At 34.8% G+C, this 24394-nt stretch overlaps 7 non-coding genes and 1 pseudogene across 7 annotated transcripts; 5 read left to right on the top strand and 3 right to left on the bottom strand.

Moving 5' to 3' along the window:
- Positions 1-7936: 7936 nt before the first annotated feature.
- Positions 7937-8055, bottom strand: LOC118278311 (5S ribosomal RNA). Its single transcript, XR_004783852.1, has one exon. It is a non-coding gene; the product is annotated as a 5S ribosomal RNA (ribosomal RNA).
- Positions 8056-8504: 449 nt separating this feature from the next.
- LOC118278335 (5S ribosomal RNA) lies at positions 8505-8621 on the bottom strand (annotated as a pseudogene).
- Positions 8622-14190: 5569 nt separating this feature from the next.
- On the top strand, positions 14191-14280 carry Trnay-gua (transfer RNA tyrosine (anticodon GUA)). The gene is given in 2 exon segments: positions 14191-14227; positions 14245-14280. It is a non-coding gene; the product is annotated as a tRNA-Tyr (tRNA).
- A 3057-nt stretch (positions 14281-17337) lies between these two features.
- LOC118278310 (5S ribosomal RNA) lies at positions 17338-17456 on the top strand. Its single transcript, XR_004783851.1, has one exon. It is a non-coding gene; the product is annotated as a 5S ribosomal RNA (ribosomal RNA).
- Positions 17457-17929: 473 nt separating this feature from the next.
- Positions 17930-18048, top strand: LOC118278333 (5S ribosomal RNA). The gene has a single exon (XR_007706249.1). It is a non-coding gene; the product is annotated as a 5S ribosomal RNA (ribosomal RNA).
- A 2600-nt stretch (positions 18049-20648) lies between these two features.
- Positions 20649-20767, top strand: LOC126911732 (5S ribosomal RNA). The gene has a single exon (XR_007706248.1). It is a non-coding gene; the product is annotated as a 5S ribosomal RNA (ribosomal RNA).
- Positions 20768-21463: 696 nt separating this feature from the next.
- Positions 21464-21582, top strand: LOC118278331 (5S ribosomal RNA). The gene has a single exon (XR_004783871.2). It is a non-coding gene; the product is annotated as a 5S ribosomal RNA (ribosomal RNA).
- A 1731-nt stretch (positions 21583-23313) lies between these two features.
- On the bottom strand, positions 23314-23432 carry LOC118278309 (5S ribosomal RNA). The gene has a single exon (XR_004783850.1). It is a non-coding gene; the product is annotated as a 5S ribosomal RNA (ribosomal RNA).
- Positions 23433-24394: the final 962 nt, after the last annotated feature.

Raw genomic sequence — 24394 nt, 5'->3', positions numbered from 1 at the left:
TAGGGACTTTCTAGCCCATGGGAGTTAGAGGGTTATGTGGTCCATGCGTGTTTTAATTAGTTTCGGATTATCAGGCCTTTGATTAATGATTTGTTAGCGTTATCTGACGTTTCGGCTTTTGTTTTTTGAATGTGAAATATTGGCTGTGATGTTGAATAATGTTTATGTTGATTTCTGATAGTTGGGTGTTAATTTTTAGTAACCAAAGTAGTTAAAAGTGTGACTGCTGCTAAGGTGAATCATATGTATATAATAAACGGGAAAGTTTGGTTATTAGGATGTTTGGGTATTTTTCCGTCAAACACGCTGTAAATACTGAACGAATTTTGTTGTTTGCCATATAGACAGGGTATGAGCTGACTTGAGTGAAAGGATACTTTTCATCCCACGGGATTGCGGGCGAGACAGCTGGCAGAATGTAGTCATTAAGTTATTTTGAAATAGTAATTAAATCTACCTGTAAAAAATAAGCGGATTCCGCGAACTTTGTTTCGTCTTAGAAATTTTTCTTCGTATATTTGTATTTTTTTTTCTCTTACGTCAGAACCTTCTCTGTTAGAAGAGACTTCTAGAATGACTACCGCACTACCTTCTCGAGATTCGCGCTTGTATGACGAGAAAAATATTCAATTACTTTAAGAAAATTACAACACAGTAAGAGGTACCTAAGATTCATTGAGGTGTAAAGTTGTGTTAAGCCGTCAATATAATTCTCAACTCAACCAAATCATAATCCTTTGAGTTCAATGGAGCAGTAATTAATTTTGCTTTAATTCTAACTTGGTTAAGGCAACAAACTTGGAAGTCAGTTAAGTATTAAGAGAATTGAAAAGTTTCAAAACTCTTTGATTGGTTTGGTAGATAATTGGGAATGAAGTCGTGTTTAATTCGGTGGAAAATGTTTGTGTAAATGTAGCTTAGAGCAAAGAAAATATAAATATATGAAATTAAATAAAATTAGAACGATGACCATTTAAGTTGTATAAATCTTTGCCGCCCGACATAATTGAAGCTCTTCAATTCCACCATGATAGTCTATTTATTAAGAATTAGCTTTTGCCAGTGGCTTCGCCGTCGATGCCATGGGATAAAGTATCCTATCACCCAAATCAGCTCATACCCTGTCTGTATACCAAAATTTTCATCAAAATCCGTTTAGTAGTCTTAGCGTGATTGATTGACAAACTTTCACATTAAGAATATTAGTGTGATGTCGGTCACATTTTTTTAGGGTCACTAGATTCAGGGGTCTCTAGATTTATTTTCTAAGAAACTAATAATAATAGGTACGCAATCCGCATTACCCATCATCCAACAACCATAGACAGAGAAATATGAAAATTAATTAATTTAAGTGCATATACCCAACAAATCCGGACAATATTTTTCAAAAGACACATTCAAATTTAACTAAAACACTTGTGACGCATATTGCATATTCTGCAGCTCTACCCGAAATACAGGAACTTGTTCAAACTAAAATGGGTTCCTTGTAATATAAACTGCCATGGAATACATAAAGTTTGTTCTCTAAATATACTCTAGAGTTTTCCTTGCTAGTGGAACATTTGGTACCATTTGTTTAAGGGAAAAGTGCAGTGATGAAATTGTGAGTCGAGTTCGAAATAAAACTAAAATCAACTGTTAAGACAGCTTTTAAAAAAAATGGAAACCGCTTTCAATTTATTTTACCACCTCCATTTTTTTAATGGACGGGTAATATCCTTAAAACCTTCACCTACGTCTGAAAACTACTATGTTGAAAACCGCAACAAAATCGGTTCAACCTAACGCGTGATAATCGCGCAAAATCATAGGTACAGGTCATACTAAGAACCTCGTTTTTTAATTCGGTTAAAAATAAGAGTTATATTACACCCTGTCAATTAGAATAAAGAGTATAATACAGTCTTTTTTTAAATAACTTTCTAAAATGTAGCCTACTGAAAATGTATGTTAGAAACAAAACAACACTAGTTATAAGAAGACATTCAATTTATTTCGTTGCGTTTGTACTTCAGTTTGATTTCGTAGAAAAAAGAAATCGAGATATTTAAAGCTGATGTGCAATATTGCAAATAGTATCTTCAGTGTCAATCCCAGTTTGATTGACAGACACTAATGTGACGTCTCCGTTACTGCTTTTGTTCCTGACACGTACTTTCTCGCCATTTTATGTGCCAGAGCAAAGAAAACTGTACTTCGCGTAATAGCAAAAGAATATAGGACGTGGAAATGACAATTATCGTGAAAATTCGTTCTTAAATAAAAAACTTTAAATGATAAAGTTCTTAAAAAGTTATGAATAAATAAAACGAAATATTCATAGTCTCTATTTGGGTAAAACTTCACATCACCTGTACCTATCTATAATAATAGGTCGATTTGAATGTTCTCACTCAAAATCTGCCTCAACAAAACTTTTTCTTTCAATACGCAAATCTACCGGAATTTTCAAAAGCCACTCAAATCACACCCTTAGTAAGGGATTTCAAAGCAAAGCTATTATCATGTCCCGCGGCGCTGCCTGCTAGCAAAACGTTTGTCTTTTTAGCACATTTGTTTAAGAATAGTTGTATTTCACCGTCTTCACGTACATTATGCTCAGCATAAAAATAACGTAAGGTACTTCCTTTTGCTAAAGGGTTGATGTTCTTATATATTATGTGAGACAGATTATTTGTATCTAGAAATGTTGCAGTGTAACAATGCTGTGCAATGTTGAAAGTATTTGTTGATTGTGTATCTTGTATGTTTTTAATTTTATGGAAAACTTAAACGATATTATCATCAGACAAGTGAAATCTTAATTAAAGATCACGTCGCGTGTTGTGATGTTTTTTTATGATATAGGCCGGTAAACGAGCAGTCAGGTCAGGCGTTGATCGTTGATGATCAGAGGCGTTACAAGTATGTTGCAAGCCTTTTGGGGGTTAGAAATTTAAGGGTTGTTGGAAATCGGGCATTGGGAAGAACACGATAACGTTTCACTAGTATAAGTACACGATATCATATTGTGTATTTAGATTGAAAATGTCAAAATCGAAGTCCAGTTTCTAAAACTATACCAAAAACTTTACACTCATACAAAACAAGACAGCGTCTTCTCTTAAGTAAAAAATATAAAATTATCATTATTTAGACTAAAAACGGTTTACAGTCTACAATACTCCGATAATCTTCAAATATAATTCCCAACAAAACACAATACAATTACAAAATATTGAAAAAAATATAATTTAAAAAACAATTATTTATTTAAAAAAAAATGCATAAACAGTCCGCAGGGGTTGTGTATAGGTGGTGAACACCATGATCTGTACAATAATGGCGGACAATAATTGCTCGCGAAGGGTGGTGACCATTCAATCAGCATTGGGACATAATCATAAAGTGTCAGGAGCTGTACTCGTAAATATCTGACCGGGTTGTCACTGTGTAGGAAAGTAAGTAGAAGTTTAAGTTACTTTTTCAAGACTGAAGATACATGATGTCACTTTTTGCATTAATAAACAAGGCTGATAATACACATGCATATTTATGGAACTTGCCCTGTGACACCTCCTCCTGTATCAGATGAGAAAGTAACTAATAATCATTTGTATGTCTGATTCTTATATACTGTTTTGTAGAATATTACTCTGAACTTTTATAGAAAAAAACAGACACTTGCCATCAGCCTACACATTTATCAAACGCTTTAAAACTCAAAAAAATAGTGCGCCTTACTAATATCTAATAGAAAAATAAATCTCCATTACAAGTACACCACACATTGCTATTAGAATCTGGTAAGGCACACTATTATTTTGTTCTATCTGCATTAACCTAAAAAAAAGCTTTATTAAACCTACTGATTTTCCTACCATACATTACATGAGTCGTATCAGACGGACGGACGGACGGACGGACAGTTATGGCTCGCGTCGAGATGTTATGACGCAAATCGGTAGGGTGCTGTAATTGATCAGCAAATGCTATGCACTCGGTGCTTTTTTGTGGTGAAGTGGTTCTATGATATGGTGGATTGATATTGAATTCTTTTAGCCCCCGAGTAATTTTGGTATTTGTTCATTTATGTGTCTCTTAGAATCGTTTGACGTAACAATATTTTGTGAATACTGTACACAACATAAAGTTTTCGAAGGATTTTTATGGTATAAGCCGGTAAACGAGCAGAGGGATCACGTGATGGTAAGCAATAGCCACCGCTCATGGAGACACGAAACACCAGAGGCGTTACAAATGCGTTTCCGGTCTTATTTAGATTAGGAATTGTTTAATTTGTGACAACATATTTTATTAGCATTTGAGTTAATATTCTAAGTAAGAAAATCCTTTATAACAAAAAATATGAGACCATTTGTAGTCAAACATTATTATGCATTTTCACAATAAGTATACCACATTAAAACTTATCATGTTCTGATAGCATCCCTCCAAAATGACATCCATAAACTGGACAATAGACTCTAAAAAAACCCTAAAAATATTCACCACTATTAATACTCCCATAGCAAAATAAAAAGGTATTTTACTAAACCTATCGCTGTGTATCGAGTCAATAAAAATGCAACAATAACTGCCTGTCCATTATAAGTAGCGATGCGTGAATAACGAGTGCCGATAAACCCAAACGTGGACTGTAAAATGCAATCCGTATGTGGATTTGGTCTGCTTATCCAGTGTATGGAAATTTGCAGTTTTTAGAAGTCAAATTATATCAAAACGTGAAGCTAAAATGGATTTTGGTTTCTTGTCCTTAGATATGATTAGAGCTTTAGAATACTGCATTATAAAAGTGCAAATCCAAAAGGCTAGGAGACTATATTTTGGGCTCTCTGTCTTTGCTGCGGTAAGTCCCCTCTTTGAGGAGTGCCTAGAGAGGCGGTACGGCGTCCGGTAGACGGTCTGTCCTAGACGGTAGGTCCAAGGTATGGAAGCTTCGATAGGTTCCTGTTTCTGATTGGACGGGAGGAAACGCCCGAGTGTCATTAATGCGAGGACCGCCTGGAGAAAACTGTGGAGCATACCGTGGTAAAGGTGACAATATTTAAAGAAGAAATACTTTTGAAAAAAAATTTTTTTCTCTTTGTTGATTCCGTCTATATTTTGTGATGAATGGCGATACATTTCATTAACTCCTTTTAGAGTTTTACAGAATAATTTATGAGGAAAATTCCTTCCCAGAAAAAAATCCCAAGCAAACCCATGACACCCAACAATACCAAACAAACGTCAGCTAGTATAATGACGTCACGATTTTCCCAAATATTCTTCCGAATGCACCAATCGTAAAAGGTTTTACGATCAGTTCCGATGGCACACACGGGTTCACATCGAGCTATAACACACCAGTTTATCATGACCTCTCAATGTATGATCTTTCCACACATTCGACGGTCAGGTTATATTGGTTCTGTGTAACTTGATCTGTAACCTATGTTTATTAACGGTCTATACATGTGTGTGTCGTAATGGGCTATTAAATTTAGTTAGGACTGATAGGCCCATGTAGGTAGCCAGTAATAAAATTACTAATGATTTCATTGGGATGCGGATAGACGCGTTGTGTTCAGTTTATGTCGGTTTTATACCTAGATGAGGAAGACTAGGACATTTATGTGATAATACGAGTATCTAAATTAATAACTGATGTCAATTCAAAATCTTTGGATCTAGTGTCTGAATACTCAAACGTTACTCAATTTTAAGTCGCTCCCAAAACTAGTTCTGTCCCTATCAATTCTTTATAATATGACAGATATAGCCCGATATATAGGTGCAACTTAAAATTTGCCTTTCAGTATTCGGGCGTAGGTATAACAATGGACATCCGAAACACCAGAGGTGTTACAAGTGCGTTGCCGGTCTTTTGGGGGTTAGGGATTTAAGGGTTGTTGGGAAATCGGGGATTGGGAAGGGGTAATTGGGCCTCCGGTAACCTCACTCACACACACCAAACATGACGCAAGCGTTGTTTCGTGTCGGTTTTCTGTGAGGCCGTGGTATCTTGCAGCAGATATGCAACACGTAAGCATACACAAGACACACAACAAACAAAACACTCGACATAATTATGTTTCGCTCCACGGAGCATCTTCAGGAGGTGTTGACTCGGCGGCTCCCGCAGCCGCAATCATCTAAAAGCGGAATTAAAACCAACTAAAAATGTATTGTATTGTTAGTACCTATAGCATAGATTTCCGCAAAGTAACGCCTGACTCTATCTAGACACACGGCAGTGTGTCCGCCAAGTTCGAGCAAAAAACCGACACACCGGCCGTGGGTTATATTACACGAACCATTTCGGGCCAAGTTCGACCCACCTATAACTCAAAATCTATTTTATCTACGCATATGAAATTTCTAATATCTGTCGAGATCTACTTACTTATCTAAAATACAAAATTTCATTAATGTACCTACTGTAGGTCTTGAGATATTGACGTCAGAAAATCGCTATTTTTACTATACACTCACTGACTGACTCACTCATCAAAAACCTAGACCACTTCCAATGGTCGTATTGACTTGAAATTTGGCATGGAGGTAGGTCTTTAGGTCAAGGTAAAGGAAAAAATCTGAAAATGGCCAAGTGTGAGTCGGTTTTAAAAATAATGAAGGTGTAAATTCATTCCCCTAAGGAACTAAAACAAAAAAAATATCTATATCTTCCAATGGTCGTACCGACCTAAAATTGGTTACGAAGGTTTGTATTTAGTCAAAGTAAAGTAAAATAAGAAAAAAAGAAAATAAACCTTACAAAAATAAATGAAATCCCACCCAAAACATAAATGTGAAAGGCTGCCAAGTTCGATAATATTGGAATGCTTCGCCTATAAAAGAAGTGAGATCTAAATAAGTACCAAGTTCCATACACAGACCTCAGTTAAAAATGATATAACTTGGCAAGTTTTAATAGAAAATTATATACTTGACTCATTGCGTTTAGTAGGTTTATAACAAAGTGTGTGAAAACTTGCCAACTTGTTATATCATTTTTAACTGAGGTCTGTGTATGGAACTTGGTACTTATTTAGATCTCACTTCTTTTATAGGCGAAGCATTCCAATATTATCGAACTTGGCAGCCTTTCACATTTATGTTTTGGGTGGGATTCTATATACATACCCTGTATTTACCCCATATTATACAGGAGCAAATTAGACATATCACCATAGAGATGATCAATAGCTGACCAAACCATTCACTACCTTCATACCCAATCAAAATCTATTCACACAAGAAAATTTAATTACAGGACACCTACGGTCTACGGTCCACCATCAAATATCAAACTCAGAATCAAACTATTCATAGTTCCATTAAAATTAAGCCCCGTACAAAACAGACAATAAGTAATAATGTACTTAATTAACTAATAAGTAATGACCATATTCAAATGATGGAAATCAGAGTGCCCGTATGCTTGTATGGGAAAATGGAGCGTTGGAGCGGCCACTGAATAGATATAATTGCGGAGGTCATTTGAGACGCACAATAGACTGGACCCCGTCACCCTTTTGCTTAAGTTCTTTGGCTATGGAGTCGTTGTTTGGTGTAAATATTTTTGGAAGAGAAATTTATTAACATTTATTGCAGTCTATAATATTATGAATGCGAAAGTTTGTGAGATTGTCTGTTTGTTACTCAATCCCGTCAAAACTGCTGAAGGGATCGGGATGTAATTTAAAACAAAGATAGATTGTTAGACATAGGTGTCTCGTTGACTGATACTGATAGTACTCACACGTCCATTATTAACATTTTAAGCGTGCAGTTAAATGTCAATTACCGTTTGTATAACGCGCGGATACAAATTGAAAAATTATATCTACACTAAATACATATATGTTTAAGAAATATGATACCAAAAAAGAAAGTTAAGATTAAATAAAACATTGAAGGAATTCATATACAAAAAATAGCAAAAGGCTAACGTCACGCGGTATTCCCAGGCGGTCACCCATCCAAGTACTAACCGCGCCCGATGTTGCTTAACTTCGGTGATCGGACGAGAACCGGTGCTTTCAACATGGTATGGACGTTGGCGAATGTTGAGTTGAAATTACTCTTCAGTACAATATTTCACTGTAGTGACGTCATGTTTTTTATAACCAACCAGTGACAGAACAATAGTTAATTTTAGAATTCTTTGCCATCGATACGCTTGCGCCTGCGCATGAACATAATTGTATATTTTACTATCACCAATCTATTTGTACGAAATGTTTACGAATTTAAATAAAAAAAAAATGTATTTGCTCCTTGAAAGGGAGATAGGGGATTTAGATTTTTAATTCTAATATTTGGTTTTCCTATTAAATACCGTGTCCTAAGGAATGAAGGTCTATAAATCATTTTAAACTTGTTTGGTGGTAGGTTGGTTAAAAAGATTAACCGCAAAATATCAAATAATATTTCAATAACTAGTATAGGTTCAATAACAAAATATCAAATAATAGTTTAACACCTAAAATTTAGTAGTAAAAATGGCAAAAGGCTAACGTCACGCGGTATTCCCAGGCGGTCACCCATCCAAGTACTAACCGCGCCCGATGTTGCTTAACTTCGGTGATCGGACGAGAACCGGTGCTTTCGTAGGTTTGATTCAAAGCATTTTAGCAAACCCTAAATCAAAAGCTGCAAAAAAATTGTGTAGATTAATGTTAATTGTTCAGCAGTGAGGAGCAGATTTATAGTTTTATTTATAATTCAGTTAAGTTTTTTTTTTATAACAAATGAATTTATTATTGTTATAAGGTATGATGGGGTTGACATATCCTTGTTGGACAAAAACCCCAAAAAATTAAATAAAATAAAGATTAAAAAAAAAAAAACATGGTATGGACGTTGGCGAATGTTGAGTTAAAATTACTCTACACAATCAACGCTAACAACAAACGATGACGTGTTGATAGTGAACACGTGGTTTATAAGCTATTTTTATTTTATACAGAAGATATTTATGGATTGTATATAGTATTATCAATCTTACGAAAGATATTATAAATTAAATTGTGTAAACTTATAAAAAAAAAGTAACTAAAATCCATTCGTTTAAAAAAAACCTTTGCATCTGAGCATTATTTACAAAATTCATAAAATTATTTAAGTACTCAATAAACGACTCCATCCCTTTCACGAACACACATCGTCTGCCCAATGGAGTGGACAGTATTTTTCCATTTTGCAATTGATAGCCACCATCAGAAAATAAAGGGACCCTGCATATTTTAAACTTGTCTATTATTATGCAAATTAACGTATTGACTCTGCTCATACCCTTTACGAAGTATTAAAAGTTCTATGCCAGAAAGAGAAGCCACTATATTTGTAGAGCGCTATCTCGTTTTAGCGCAGAACAATGAGCGGTTTTAATCTCGCGATGTAGTGTCACCCTATATTCGCTGGACATTCTCTTTTTTGGCAATTTTATTTAAGTTTATTTGTCATTCGAATTTTAATCTTATTTTTACAGAAATAAGAACTATTTACAATGCAAATAAATGTTAAAATATTTTATTAATTTATATTTTGCATTTGCGATATCGTGTCATTTAAATTTTTACCTTATCACATTCGAAATAAAGTTTATTTTTATTTGAAAAAGTTTTTCTTAGTAGATTTATTAACAGCTTCCGTTTTGCTAAAAATGCGTGAAAGAGACAAAAGATCATTGTTTAGAGTTATTTAGATCACGCATTAGTTTTAATGGGCCGGACGCATGGGGGCGTCTTGTTGGTGACCAGTAGCAAAAAATAATAAAAATGTATGAGAAAATATTTTAAATTAAACGTTTTAATAAATGTGGGGGGTTGGGATTGTGTGACCGGACAGACATTATTTTATTTGTTTGTGAATTGAATGATCTACAATGGTCTAAAATGTCGTTGTGGCCCGGTGGTTTAAGGCGTCTTATGCATGAGAGTGCGGTTTCGAAACCTACCAACGGCAAGTACCTACTAATGGGACTTTTTCCAAGTTATATGTTTTTTTTCCTTTCTAAAATTATTTAGACACCACAGACTAACGGCGGTGTTTAGTCAGTAAGAATCTGACAGTCCTTCTCGCGTCACCCAAGGCGGGAGAAATAATTGAATGATTTTCCACACTCAAAAACATGCTTTTTTTAACTATTTATAAATTGGAACTGTTATTTCCTTCATTTATTGTATACTAATTATCTTACCTCTTAATATGCCACACTCAAACAAAAAAAAAAGTAACATTCTTAACATAGTACACTAGACGCCTTATAAATTAGCAAAAGAAAAAATATATAAAAAAAAATCATTCATAATATTCACACCTGTCTTTACTATACTATCAATTTTCGACCTTAACACAATACAATAAGGTTTTAATTACATTGTGGAGTAGTGAGTAGGGTGACCAGGTGTGTTCACGGTCGGTAAGGCACGGTGAGTCACAGTGTCCTCAAAGTTCATGGCACGTGGTCACCTAGTCGTTAACCTTTTGCGGTTGAAATGTTACGGTTTTTGCAGAAAAATGTCTACCGTTTGATAAATTAATATTGTTTCTTTAGAAGGAAAGTTTCCGGTGTATTTTAAATTGTTTTCTTTTAAACGGTTTATCAATTGTTAGTTTTGTGTAACATTAGACTTAATCTAGAGGGTATGTAGGAGTGTATTCACAACTAAATTCTGAGATGAACTTTTAAATGAAACTCGTGTTTAGAGAATAAAAATGTAATGAGGTACGTATTGAACGTTAAATCTAACTGCCGAAAGTGAAAAAACGAGCAGACGGCCCCTGGTCGAAAGAGAACAGCGCCGCCCGTGGTCACCCACATCACCAGAGGAATCACAAATATGGCTCTTCAAAGGAATCATACTATCACAAATTGCATTGGAATTTGAAAACTTCAATAAATCTTTCATACTATAGTTAGTCGTTCATATAAAATAACTACTCGTATATCAATCGGCGTTAAGCGGTCATTTCAGCTCTTTATACGACAAATAGGTCTTTCAATCAACCACGCCACGCTAAACGGTCGCACAATAACCAAGAGACCACAGAGAATAAAAAAACGTACTTAGTAAAGAAAAAAATATCTACATAATTATTTATAAAATGCAACGGTACATAGACAGTACTGGTTTGCAAACATCTGCCGTCTGACCTTTACACGATGCACCTTGAGGGGTCGGCAGGATGGTAATTATAAAGTAGTAGCTAGTCATAGGTACCTACTGCATGCGGGTTGCAAAAAGTTACCTATTAGTATTCTTGTGGCGTTAGTGTTCTTTTTTTTATGTTTTATGTTGTTAATGTGTGATGTGTTTGCTAACAGTATTTTTTTTAAAGTTAAGTCTTTGACTGCCAATATAAAACTGTTGAAGGCAAATCCTCCGCTAATGTCGGTCACCGGATGACCACCACGGCGTTCAATGTGTTAACCCACTCTAGGATTTTCGTCTGTGTCGTGGTCGTGGGTGCGTTTACAAAGACGTGATTTCACATACACATGACACCCAAATAGTTGGTCCCTACGGGAATCAAACTCGCTACAAGTTGCAAATTAGCCGGTTGCCCAGCCACCGCGTTATTTGTGCATTCGGATTTTTATAATAAGGATGAAAACCAGGCATTTTTTATACACCTAGTTGTCTAATGAAATTAAACAATTAGTTACTTAATTAAATATCATGATTAACATCTACATAAACATTCATTGCGTATTGATTTATAATTATTATAACCAGCAATAATCTATCTGATAAATTATTGCTACGACCAAAAAATCAGGCGTTGAAAAATATTCATCAAATTATTATTTTTTTTCTTAAATCAGTTACCCTATTCTTACCATTATCATTATTGGACATGATCTAGTTATTAAAACGTGCAAATTGACAGCAGATGCGCGTCACTAATGGCACAATGACTTGTGGTTTATGGGAAATTGTATACAAATGATATGGCAACATCACCCCCATAGCCGAACCAATCACTCATGGAATTAATTAATTAATTGTATTGATTAAGTAGGTACTTCAGTACTAATGATACATTATAATAAGTGAGATAAATTTTCAAGATAACAATTAGATATTTTTAGATTGTTTCATATAACAGTTTTTTTTTAATAACAAATAAAAATTTTCACTATTAGCTCCATTACAAGTTGAGAGTATTAGTTACAAAGAGCACATTTCAGATCAATAAACTGAATTGCACTTAAATAATTAGGATTAGTATAATAGAGTGTAATGCAAAAATGTGACAATGAAATAAAAAGTAAAACCGAAGCACGTACTTTGCTAAGAGTTACCTTTATCATAATAATAGATTGTAAATGAAAAATGGAACAATAAAACCTAAGCACCTACCCAAGAGTTATAGCAAAATCACATTTACGCATTTAACCAAAAACGAATAACAATTTCCAACCTACAAAAACAAAAAACACATCAACAATACAAAATAAAACATCAGCAGATTCGAATAATCAGCGCATCCCCACAAAATAGGGGACAGATTAACATCGAAAAAGAGAATCCAAATTAAATCCATTCTGGTAGATTGTGACAAACGCTATCAGTCATGCGGCCCCTCATTTGCATGAGAAAAACTTGAAGAACAACTATTTATCAAAATGGCGAGAGGACTTCCGGCTGCCATGACAGTAGGCGCGACGTGTTTCCGCCCGCCATCTTTGGCTGAATGTTGTACATCCGAAAAAGGAACAAAGCTTAGAAATATGTTACTAGATGTGACTTAGTGAAATAAATTATACTTACCTATATTTATCTTTCTATCTCAAGGCCTAATATACTGTAAAGTATGTAAATTATTTATTTTCATATCATTTATTACTGAAGTATCTCCTACTTTTTCTTTAATAAAGTTTGTTTTATCTAATGTAAGTTAACGCCTTAAAAAATATACATAGCATTTAGTTTCTTGATTGCGTTTTACCTACCTCATCTACCTGGCAATTTGATTCACACACGACTTTATTTTAGTTATTTGAATTGGTGGATAACTAACGTTACTGCTCATTAATTTTATGTTAAATCCCGGCAAACATGTTTTCAAGATATAATAAAATTGTGAATTCCCTATTAACAAGTTTTTTTTATGTTAAATGGACCGACGTTTGGCCGCTGTCTAGTTAGTAGTCTGTATAATAGGCTAGTTCTGTACTTAACATTCGCTAGTAACAAGAAAGTTACCTATTCACAATTATATTTTAAACTAAATAAACATTACCTACGTTTACAGATTATGAAAGTCCACAGTTCAACAGTAAACTATCACAAGCCACGAGAGTATCAATAAATAAGTGTCCGTAACTGATATTTCATAAAAATAACAAAAAGTGGAAAATACTATACATACAATATCGTGAATCGTGAAAATAAGTATCTAATAATACCTAATCCTTACAAAAACTATGTCACTTCTAGTAAAACATCTTAAATCACACAGAAACACAGATTCCCTGATTGGGGAGTGATCTCAATTTAGATAATTTAGTGCTTCGTTCACGGTGAAATATTTTCAGCATTTTCAGTGATTTCAGGGCAGCCTCGTTGATTGGTGGTGATTCTGCTAACTTGATGTGCGCCATTTTGTTTTCTTGTTGTTTACTAATATGTAGCGTAGTTATTTATGTAGGGCAGTGTTTTTGACCGACTTAAAAAAAAAGATATTATGGTAAGATCGGGTTTGTTTAACCTCAGGCGGTAACATTGACCGAAATTCTGTGATCAATAGGAATCCAGAACAAATCGTATATTAGTGTTTTTATTGTCTAAAAGTTGTTTGGGTCAAAGTAAGGGTTCTAAAAAACCTAGGTTAAAAAAGCACGATGACACGATTCTGAATTTTTTCATATTTTTATTTGCACAACGTTACGTGAGTAAACCGAAAAAAAACATAATTGTATTGTTATTTTAATATAATATTATGTACTTATTTAAAACTAAAAGATTGACACAGGTACGCACCGTTACCGAAATCACGTAAAATATAACTAATTTACTACATACATAATACATTTCAACAAACAAACAGCAATACGCATTGCATTAAAATAAATCACAATAATTCAATTCTTTCACTTTACGAACGCGTCTCAACGTGTGACGTAAGAATTTACGCAACGAGTTTGGCACGACGAGGGCACACCGCTATTTCGCCACGGCTTTCAACCCTTCGATAGCTCAGTTGGTAGAGCGGTGGACTGTAGTTGGTACAATAATGGATATCCATAGGTCGCTGGTTCAAATCCGGCTCGAAGGAATTCTTTTTGTTCTATTTAGTTTTTCTTTTTGATATTTTTTTATTACTTTTTGTTGTAAAATGTTTGATCTTGTTAGGTCAATTTCCATTAAAAAGTTACGGAGTTTGGATCGTTAATTTGTTACAAAATTGTCATTAGTTTTTTATTGTAGGTATGTTGCATTGTAAATACATAGTTATTTTTAGTTAAACTTAAATAGATTCAGGTAATGATTTTATTCGTACCTACAAACTGATTAAGTAGGTACTCTGGTTAGTGAAATCCTACTCAGAAGACCCTTTAATCGTTCAAAAAATGTTATGTAGGTAAGGTAAATAATATCCTTATCTGATAATGATAACACTACCACATTTTAACCAAATAGATAAATATACAAACTTACATACAGATATTCCCTTTTTACGTGTTAATCCTATGCCGTGGATGCGTTTGGCTTCCACCAATCATATTCATTGGTACACATAGATTGGTAATGGTGGAAACTGGCTCAGCTAAGATATGTTTTATATATGGCAAGATGCGTGCTATGGATGCGTGCTAAAAATGCATGCTATACATAGATGTGTGTGATGGTTTCCACAGCTACATACATCGCATACTCGAGCTGTGCATTTTCCTCGCACAGTTTCATCTTCGTAGCATAGCTACATAGCACATCTCTAGTAAAAAGGCACCCTTAACAACCGTAAAATCACACGAACCGTGCAAATTAACAAAAAGTAACCTTAATTTAATTAGTTTCACAGACTCAATAAAAAACTTTTCTCAAAACCGCAGTCGAATTAAAAAAGGAAATTCAATTTGGTCACGATACAAAGAATTCGAATCACCTTGTAACCCTTAACCACTGCTTTGGGTCCGTAAGACCGTGATAATGAATTAGAGGGTTGAGTGGCATTGTGAAGATGTCTTCGTTACAGAATTGAAAATTGGATTTTTTGAAGTCGCAAATGACGTTTTGTAGTCTTGTACTGGCGTTGAAAAGGTTAAGACGGTTAGGGATGGGATTCTTTTCGGAAATATAATGACTTCGAAGCAATCACATTTTTTTACCATCACTGTATACTTACTAAAATCTCATCTTGATTAATACAACATTTAAAGAAAATCAGAATCCAGTCAGATAAACATTTAAGTATTGTTGGTACGAAGAAACTCTACCGAGTTTCTAGTAATTTCATCAACAACTATTCAGCATTTATTGCAGAAATGACCTATTAAAAAAAAATACTCGCCTATTCTAAAAATAAAACGCCTACAGTATATCACTGGGCATTTAGTCCACTATTGTTTAAATGCACAAAAAGTGTAAAATAAATAAATCTATACAATACTAATAATTAAGATTTCCAAAATTAAATACCAAAATTGCTTAACCCAGAGAAAAATCTCATTAGAACAAAAATCTTCCCAATTATTCGCAAATGAATACTAAACCCTTTGAACGCTCAGAACTTTTTAATTGCTGTTAAATCGAAAAGGGATCAAATGGAAACTGGCGAGTCCATTGTTAGCTGTCATTAATCTATGTGGGTGGGTACAATTTCATCCCATCACGCGTTGTAGGGTTTTAAATGTTTTGGTGTATTTTTTTTTATATTGTTTATGTGTGTATGAGGAGTTGTGGAGAGTGTTTATATTGTTATGCCAGTAATCATGAGAACAGATTCAATGGGCTCTATTTTTGAGTCGGTTTTTCGGTTTATGCTAAATTCTTATAACTGATGGCGGATCGGCTCGGACAATCTGGAACTTATCTGTAATTGACTTATCTATTATACCCACATTGAAATCATAACATAACTAATAAAAAGTTGGTATTGCATGGCCTTTATATGTATATGAGGATAAATTGGTAAACGAACTGACGAATCATATGATGGTAAGCAATCGGCACCACGGATATGGATACCAGCAACACCAGAGGATTTACGAGTGTTTCAAATTAATGAGGCAATGGATGGATTTGGATATACGATGTCAAACAGTGCCGACATCCCTTAAAGATAAAGACTTAAGTAAAAATCGTCTGTGACAACCCTCTAAAAAACCCCAAAAATATCACCACTGCACATTTAAAACCCGACAATTTCACATTAAATTAAATAAAAGATTTTATCGCCCCTTCTAACCCCCTGCGTGACGCACAGATTCATCTTAACCCGTCACCGACTGATGGATCAAGATATTAATACCGAGCGTGGCGAATGTGACCAAAGCGTTAACCCTTTCAATGCATTCTTAATTAGAATTTGTGCTACGGGTCTTCTAATGACTGATAACTGTGATTTTCTTTTCAAAAAGCGAGATTGATTACTTTTGTATACGTTTTAAAGGAGATTAGCGATGCTGGAGTTTAAATTGGTGATTAAAATTGTGTTCTCTTTTGGCTGTATCGTTGGTTGAGTGGTAGCAAGTGCGACTACCGGGCAAGGACTGCAAGGAGTGTCGGGTTCGATTCCCAAGGAATCCCAGGCCAGGCAAACTGCTGCTGGGCGTTTTCCGGTTTTTCGCAAATTACTCACTAGCAGTACGGAGTCAGGAATTGTGCCCATTATTCTAAGATATACCTCTTCGATCCGACAGACAAACTAGATAATATAGTTTTGTCGGACTGTACCTACACTAGATTATAAGATCTCTAGCATCTACCTTTAACAAATAAATAAATTTAAAAAAATAATATTACATGGGAAATATAACGCAAATGGTGAAGTGTGGGTGTACAGTGTACATTGGCATCACGTCACAGAATAATAAAATCACGTGCTTTAATGTGCACATCTGCCCCTTCGGAGATACAAAGGCGTGACGTTAATTCTCTTTTTTGCAGGTTTTGTATGTACTACTATTTGTTTAGAAAATAAAAAATAAAGCTTAAATAAAATTACTGAAGAAGCTACCTACAGAGTAACAGGAATGTACTGAATTGAACTTTAAAAAAAAAACACGTTTATAATAAAAAAATACCAACCACGTGCCACGTGCGACCACGTGTTTACGTGTGACGTATATCTGCTACATTGTTTGTGGAGAATAATTTTGCCTCAGCATTCGCCAACGTCCATACCATGTTGAAAGCACCGGTTCTCGTCCGATCACCGAAGTTAAGCAACATCGGGCGCGGTTAGTACTTGGATGGGTGACCGCCTGGGAATACCGCGTGACGTTAGCCTTTTGCCATTTTTTTTTCTAGGATATGATTGAGTTTTTTTTTGTTAATGAGTTGCAAATAGCATTTTGCTAATTTTATGTTATTTATTGAAATAACACTAGTTATTGAAATAATATTAGGTATTTTGCGGATAATCTTTTTAACCAACCTACCACTAAACAAGTTTTAGAATTATTTGTAGACCTACTTCACTCCTACACACACAGTATTTAATAGGAAAACAAAATATCAGATTAAAAAAAATCCCCTATCTCCCATTCGAGGAGCAAATTATGTTTTTCTAATTATCAAAATTTATAACATTTGGTGGAAATAGATTGTTGATAGTAAAATATACAAGTACGTAAGCAGGCGCAAGCGCATCGATGGCAAAGAATTCTAAAATTAAATTGTTCCGTCATTGGTTGGTTGTAAAAAATATGACGTCACTTCAGTGAAAAATTGTACTAAAGAGTAATTTTGGTTTAGCACTCGCCAACGTCCATACCATGTTGAAAGCACCGGTTCTCGTCCGATCACCGAAGTTAAGCAACATCGGGCGCGGTTAGTACTTGGATGGGTGACCGCCTGGGAATACCGCGTGACGTTAGCCTTTTGCCAATTTTTATTTTAGTTTTCAAATCTCTTTTTTTTAATCAGTTTTGTTTTTCAAGATTTTTATTTATAAAAAAAGAGGAATGAAAAGTGACGTTTAACATTTTCTTGCTTTTGACCACGCAAACGAAACCGCGGGCAATAACTACTTAGTAAAAAATAAACATACATCATTACTTGAACTTTTCACACAAGAATTAAGTGGACACCTAATACTCGTAGGCAAATTTTAAACCATGCGGGTCCATTGTACCCTTCATCTTATATGTCGTCTAATCGATCAACTTCACTCTAATTCAGCTGATTTGCATGTTAATTTTAAACCGAGTTCTTAATAAAAGAGGGTTAATTGTGGGGATCATTGGAAGCCCTATTTATGTGCTGTTATTTAGGGATTAATTTGGAACTTCTTGCTTGGAAATTGTTTCGGTTGTATTGATTTATTTTGGCTTATTAGTAATTACAAAGTTGAATTAGAGAGAAAGAAAAAATATTTATGAAGCACCGAACACGATGCTCCAAAAATATACACAAAAAAGAAAAACAGTACAAACATTAAAAAAATATTTAAAAAAAAACAGTAATTACAGACAAAAATACTACACAATATAAAATAAAGGTACTTAATACTATAAAAATATTTACACGTTAACTGCCACGTAGATTACCTACGTTAGTGGAGGATTTGCCTTCAACAGTTTTCTGATGGCAGTTAAAGGATTAAATAACAAAAATAAGGTGGCAACGTACCCAAGCCAAAAGAGTTGCCAACTCAGCATGTCCTGGGCACATAATGTAACTGAAATTAGGTAAATTCGTTATAATAGGAACAGGTTCTCTTAACCGGTTACTTACTAAAATTATTCTACGACGTTTGTACTAAGCGTGGTTTCCTTAAAAAGCAAAATTGTTGATCCATGTTTTTCTCCGATTTTATCAACTTTTAGAAACTTCTGTCCATCGTTTTATTGGGAAATTGTAGGTAAGTATTCTAGAACCTAAGTAGGTAATGTCTATTTAGTACTGTGAGATGTGATAGTATACAGTTTGTCTTGTTCAATATCTACCTGGTGATCTGTAACACAGGTTCAACCTCTAACAGACACCAGTCTCATAGCTTGCATAGTACTATAAAAATGTGTAATTGTAAAAAAAAATTGGGAGAATAAAGAATTTTCTTTTTTTTTATAATAAAATCCTTTCCTTGTTTTCTACAAAAATATGCATTACATTACCAAACTTTTAAGACAGTTTAATTTGTTACACTTAACCTACTATAATTGTGAAACATTTTATACGTCTTAGTCCAATTATGAAATTAAACAATTTTCTTTATATCATCAAAAGAAATAAATTGATTGACTTTAGAGCATCCCCTGACGTTTTAGGGGATGGGGCCTCAGACTAAAAACAAAGTAAATTTTTTCACCAATTACATCCATAAATACCGTACAGAACAGTAACTACACAGAAACAGTCCCCTCTCAACAGTACATTCCATACCAAGTATCATTTTAGATCAAACACGTGATAATGGCTATAAGAGCGCCCCTATTATTTGATACAATAAAAGTGAAGTGCAGAAATACTTGGCATTCTACTGCGAAACTGCACCACATAGAAAAATAGCATAAGTGACGTTACAGCTGCAAACGATAATGAATCTAGAAGCTGGATACTTAAAGACAAGAATGCAATAACAATTGATGGATTTCATGAGATATTTTGGATTGTAGATAGATGTATGTATCGGTCGTTCAATAGGCCGTACTCTTGCAGATACGGTTCTAATGGTGATTGAGAAAAATATGGCAGGAGGACAGAGTACAATAACTTGTGGTTATGTCCTCATGAATATTGAAGATCTCAATGATAGACAGACATACATTTTTATTTGATTATGTAATAATAGCGAGCGATGCTGATCGTGAATTGAAGATACCTGCTTTATATCAGTTTGGTGGTGAAATATTTTTTATTGGATTTGTTTGATGTAAAGCGATATGATGTTATTATCCTCAAGGTGATTGTAGCTGAGAGTTATGTGAATGATAAGGGGGCAGATAAAGATATTATAGAAAATTGTACGTTATTTGCTAACTAGATAATGTTGATATTAAATCCCAAAGATTGGTTATTCGTGGATTACCTTAATTTGAGAATTTACCTTAACCCTAATTTGACAGTAATTCATGTCCCTGGGACGCGCCGGGCTTCAGTGTTCCGGTATTTGCATTGTTGTATCTACTGTAGGTCCTAGCTTACAGGTTGTGCAGGCTGGTCCCATACCATAATTTGAGAAACCTTAAAAATCGTAACTTCCTTTTCCTCGCTACTTTTTCCCCTTTCACCACGTGGCCGAAAAGGCTGAGTGCAGGTAACAGTTAATCTCTAGGTATGCAGTTCCTGAATCGACCCTTGCGATACCCACGGAAAGAGCTTGCGTATCACGATTCATGTTTCACCTGAACTAACTAATACAAAAGTTTGCCATACAATAAATTCAACACGTGTCACAAACAAGATTTTGTTAACCTTGGCTAGTTTCCAATTATGTCGTCTTCGTTGAATGTTTAGAGTAATTTTAGCTCGGCATTCGCCAACGTCCATACCATGTTGAAAGCACCGGTTCTCGTCCGATCACCGAAGTTAAGCAACATCGGGCGCGGTTAGTACTTGGATGGGTGACCGCCTGGGAATACCGCGTGACGTTAGCCTTTTGCCATTTATTTTTTTAAATACGATTGAGAGTTATTTTTTGTTTGACAACTATTTATTTTCATACAACTGCATCTTTTTCATTAGCCGCGAAACGCCCACTACCTAACAAAAGTTACAAATACCAAGTGAATTCCTTTACCTAAAGCCCACAAAAAGAAAATCTTATATCATATTTTTCCTTACATTTACATCTATAAATACTAGTCAAAAGATATTAATTACCGTATCATTAACGCGTTCCTGATTCCGACGCGCCGTGCCGTCGGATACCCGATTATTCACCCCTTTCTGCTTACACCCGAATACTTATTAATATACAAGGGGTAATCTTTGACGATTAATGTTTTAGACGTATAACACTGCTGACTACCTCGCTGGTTTAATGGTTGTAAGCTTGGCTGCTGAGCAATGTATCTTGGTTGGGTGTTTATTCATTTCAAGTTTGGGTAAAATGTAAGAAAAAAAAAAAAATTAAAGTATTTTTGTCTCCACGGTTAGATTACCATTGTATTTTCAATTGATTTAATGCAAATAGATTGTTGATAGTAAAATATACAAGTACGTAAGCAGGCGCAAGCGCATCGATGGCAAAGAATTCTAAAATTAAATTGTTCTGTCATTGGTTGGTTATAAAAAATATGACGTCACTACAGTAAAATATTGTACTGAAGAGTAATTTTAGTTCAGCATTCGCCAACGTCCATACCATGTTGAAAGCACCGGTTCTCGTCCGATCACCGAAGTTAAGCAACATCGGGCGCGGTTAGTACTTGGATGGGTGACCGCCTGGGAATACCGCGTGACGTTAGCCTTTTGCTATTTTTTTCCACAATAGGTTTTGGACTTTTTTTTTGTTTATGACTAATAATATTTCTGTGTTTTATTCCTATATTGTATGTTAGCTATCTGAACGATTTAATTGAAATATTCAAAGCATGTAATTATTTTAATTGGCAACAAGAACAAGATTGATGACTTACACTATTTATACACATTAGTTAGCTAATTATTTACTGTATTTTTGTATGAATATCTTTATTATGGAGCAAGATTTATATGTATAGTAGTTGGACAGGTCTAATGTATTACGTTATGTACTATATGACATATTACCCCACATTTAGTTTTGTCTGTCATCACTGAAATCACAATTACATACCAATTTATTAGTCCATGCTGGATACCTAAATAATTAATTATGCTTCTTTGGCCGAGTGGTGTTAAGTGCGACTATCGGGCAAGGGGTCTCAGGTTCGATTTCCGGGACGGGCAAAGTGTTGGCTTTTTCGGATTTTCGAAAATTTCTCAGTACCTAGTAGCAGGGAGTCTGAAAATGTGCCCGGTGTATGACAATAGGCTCACCTCCTATTACATGGAACTTACAGCATAATTCGTGAAAAGTGAGTGTGCATTGTACAGTGCCAGAATGTGCACCTCTACCTGCCCCTTCAGGGATAGACGGCGTGGCGATATATAATAGTAAATAACTTATCAAGGCTCAAATATTCAATCAAAACATTTTACCCAAATATCCAATACATATGTGGACTATCCTCTAACACGATCCTACATCAACCCACCACCCTTATACAGGGGGTGCATAAATTAACGATTGCATTTCGAAAATTGTCAGTCCCAATATCAAATAGAGTTTGACAATAGAATTTGTCAGTATAGTGTTGCCAGTGATTATTTCCTATTAGTTATATGATAAACATTTTGATTTCGTTAAGTCTGATACAATTTTGTTTTGGGGTTGCCATTATTGAATTATCGGGGTGTTATGTTATATTGTGTAAATGTTGCTTGTTATGAGATTTGGAACAAATTGTTTTTAATCAACTGTTTGGGTTATTGTAAAATTACCTACTTGGTATACGTAGGAATGCGTCTTCATAGGAGTAGACACACACCAAGACTACCATGTCTCAAGTGTAATATCCAGTTTTCATAAGTAAGTTAGTTAGCCTTTGACGTGTAAGCCTATATTCAAAATAGCCCTATATAGAACATTTTATTAAATTGACACCTAAGTGCGTCAAATGAAACCAAATCAAACGAAAATGACTATTGCATCCATATCAGTGATGTAACGAATGTAATTTTGTAAAGCGAATGTGAATACGAATGTCAAAAAATGTGCGAATATTCGGGAATACGAATAGATAAGAATATGCGAATAGTCAATAATTTTAATACACATTACTATGTCTCAACTACGTATTTAAGTCAAGTCATGACGTTTCGTGCGTTTAAAAACATTAATTAATAAGTACAATATTTTTCTAATTTATCCTCCTAACACAAAAATGTTGTTTAATTAATTAAATAAAATACACAGCCCATCCATTACTTAGATAATGTCCTCAAATTAGTGTAAAATAACTCATCAATCTTGTTGCCAATTAAAATAATTAGATGCTTTGAATATTTCAATTAAATCGTTCAGATAGTTAACACGCAATATAGAAATGAAAGATAAATATTATTAGTTGTAAACAAAAAAAAAACCGGGTCTTATTTGTGAACAAAAATGGCAAAAGGCTAACGTCACGCGGTATTCCCAGGCGGTCACCCATCCAAGTACTAACCGCGCCCGATGTTGCTTAACTTCGGTGATCGGACGAGAACCGGTGCTTTCAACATGGTATGGACGTTGGCGAATGCTGAGCTAAAATTACTCTTCAGTATAAAATTATACTGTATTACTGTCGTATTTTTTTGCCAACGAATGAGTAATTTGTTATTTATCTATGCGCATACACAGTAATGTTACTAAGAACTACCCAACCTGTATTATTGTTCTAACTCGTTTATGAACGTTCGAAAGGAATGTTTTGTTATGGCTTATTGACGAATAGACATTTTAAGCTAAAGTTAATATCGACTATACAAATAAGAAGTATAATTTTACTGAGCAGGTAAATCCCTTGTTCGACAGCTTTATGACTTCCATTATTGAATTGTAGGACTCAAGCCTATTGTGCAAACGGGCACACAAAAACAAAACACCTTTTGTATAAACTCAGAATAGGAAATAATAACAGCACCTATGTAAAAAAATAAATGGAAATATTTTTAGTGGTATAAACGAGCAGACGGATCACCTGATGGTAAACAATCGACTCCGCCTATTGGCACCCGAAATACCAGAGGTGTTACATGCGTGTTGCCGGTTCCCGTCACTTACTCAACAAAGCATTGTTTCAAGTCGGTTTTCTGTGAAACCGTATATATCACTCCGGTCAAGCCGGCCTATTCGTGCTGGAGCATAGTTCTCCCACATTTAAACATTATCTTATCTGTATTATTTTAAATACATACATACATACATTTGTAGGTAGTTACGAATACAATAAAAATTTTGTTAATACTTAGGTAGATATGGTATAGCCGGTAAACAAGCATACGTGTCACCTGGTGGTAAGCTATCGCCGCTGCCCATGGACACCAAAAACACCAGAGGCGTTACAAGTGCGTTGCCGGCCTTTTAGGAATTATAAAGAGTTGTTGTGTTATCGGGAATTGGGAAGATTGAGAAGGTGGATTGGATAATCGGGCACACAACTATTATTCTGTGACACAACGCAAGCGTTATTTCACGTCGGTTACCTTATCACGGC

Source organism: Spodoptera frugiperda, chromosome 18 (assembly GCF_023101765.2).
Source record: "Spodoptera frugiperda isolate SF20-4 chromosome 18, AGI-APGP_CSIRO_Sfru_2.0, whole genome shotgun sequence".
NCBI classification, from domain to species: Eukaryota; Metazoa; Arthropoda; class Insecta; order Lepidoptera; family Noctuidae; genus Spodoptera; species Spodoptera frugiperda.
This window is presented reverse-complemented; position numbering and strand designations above follow the sequence as displayed.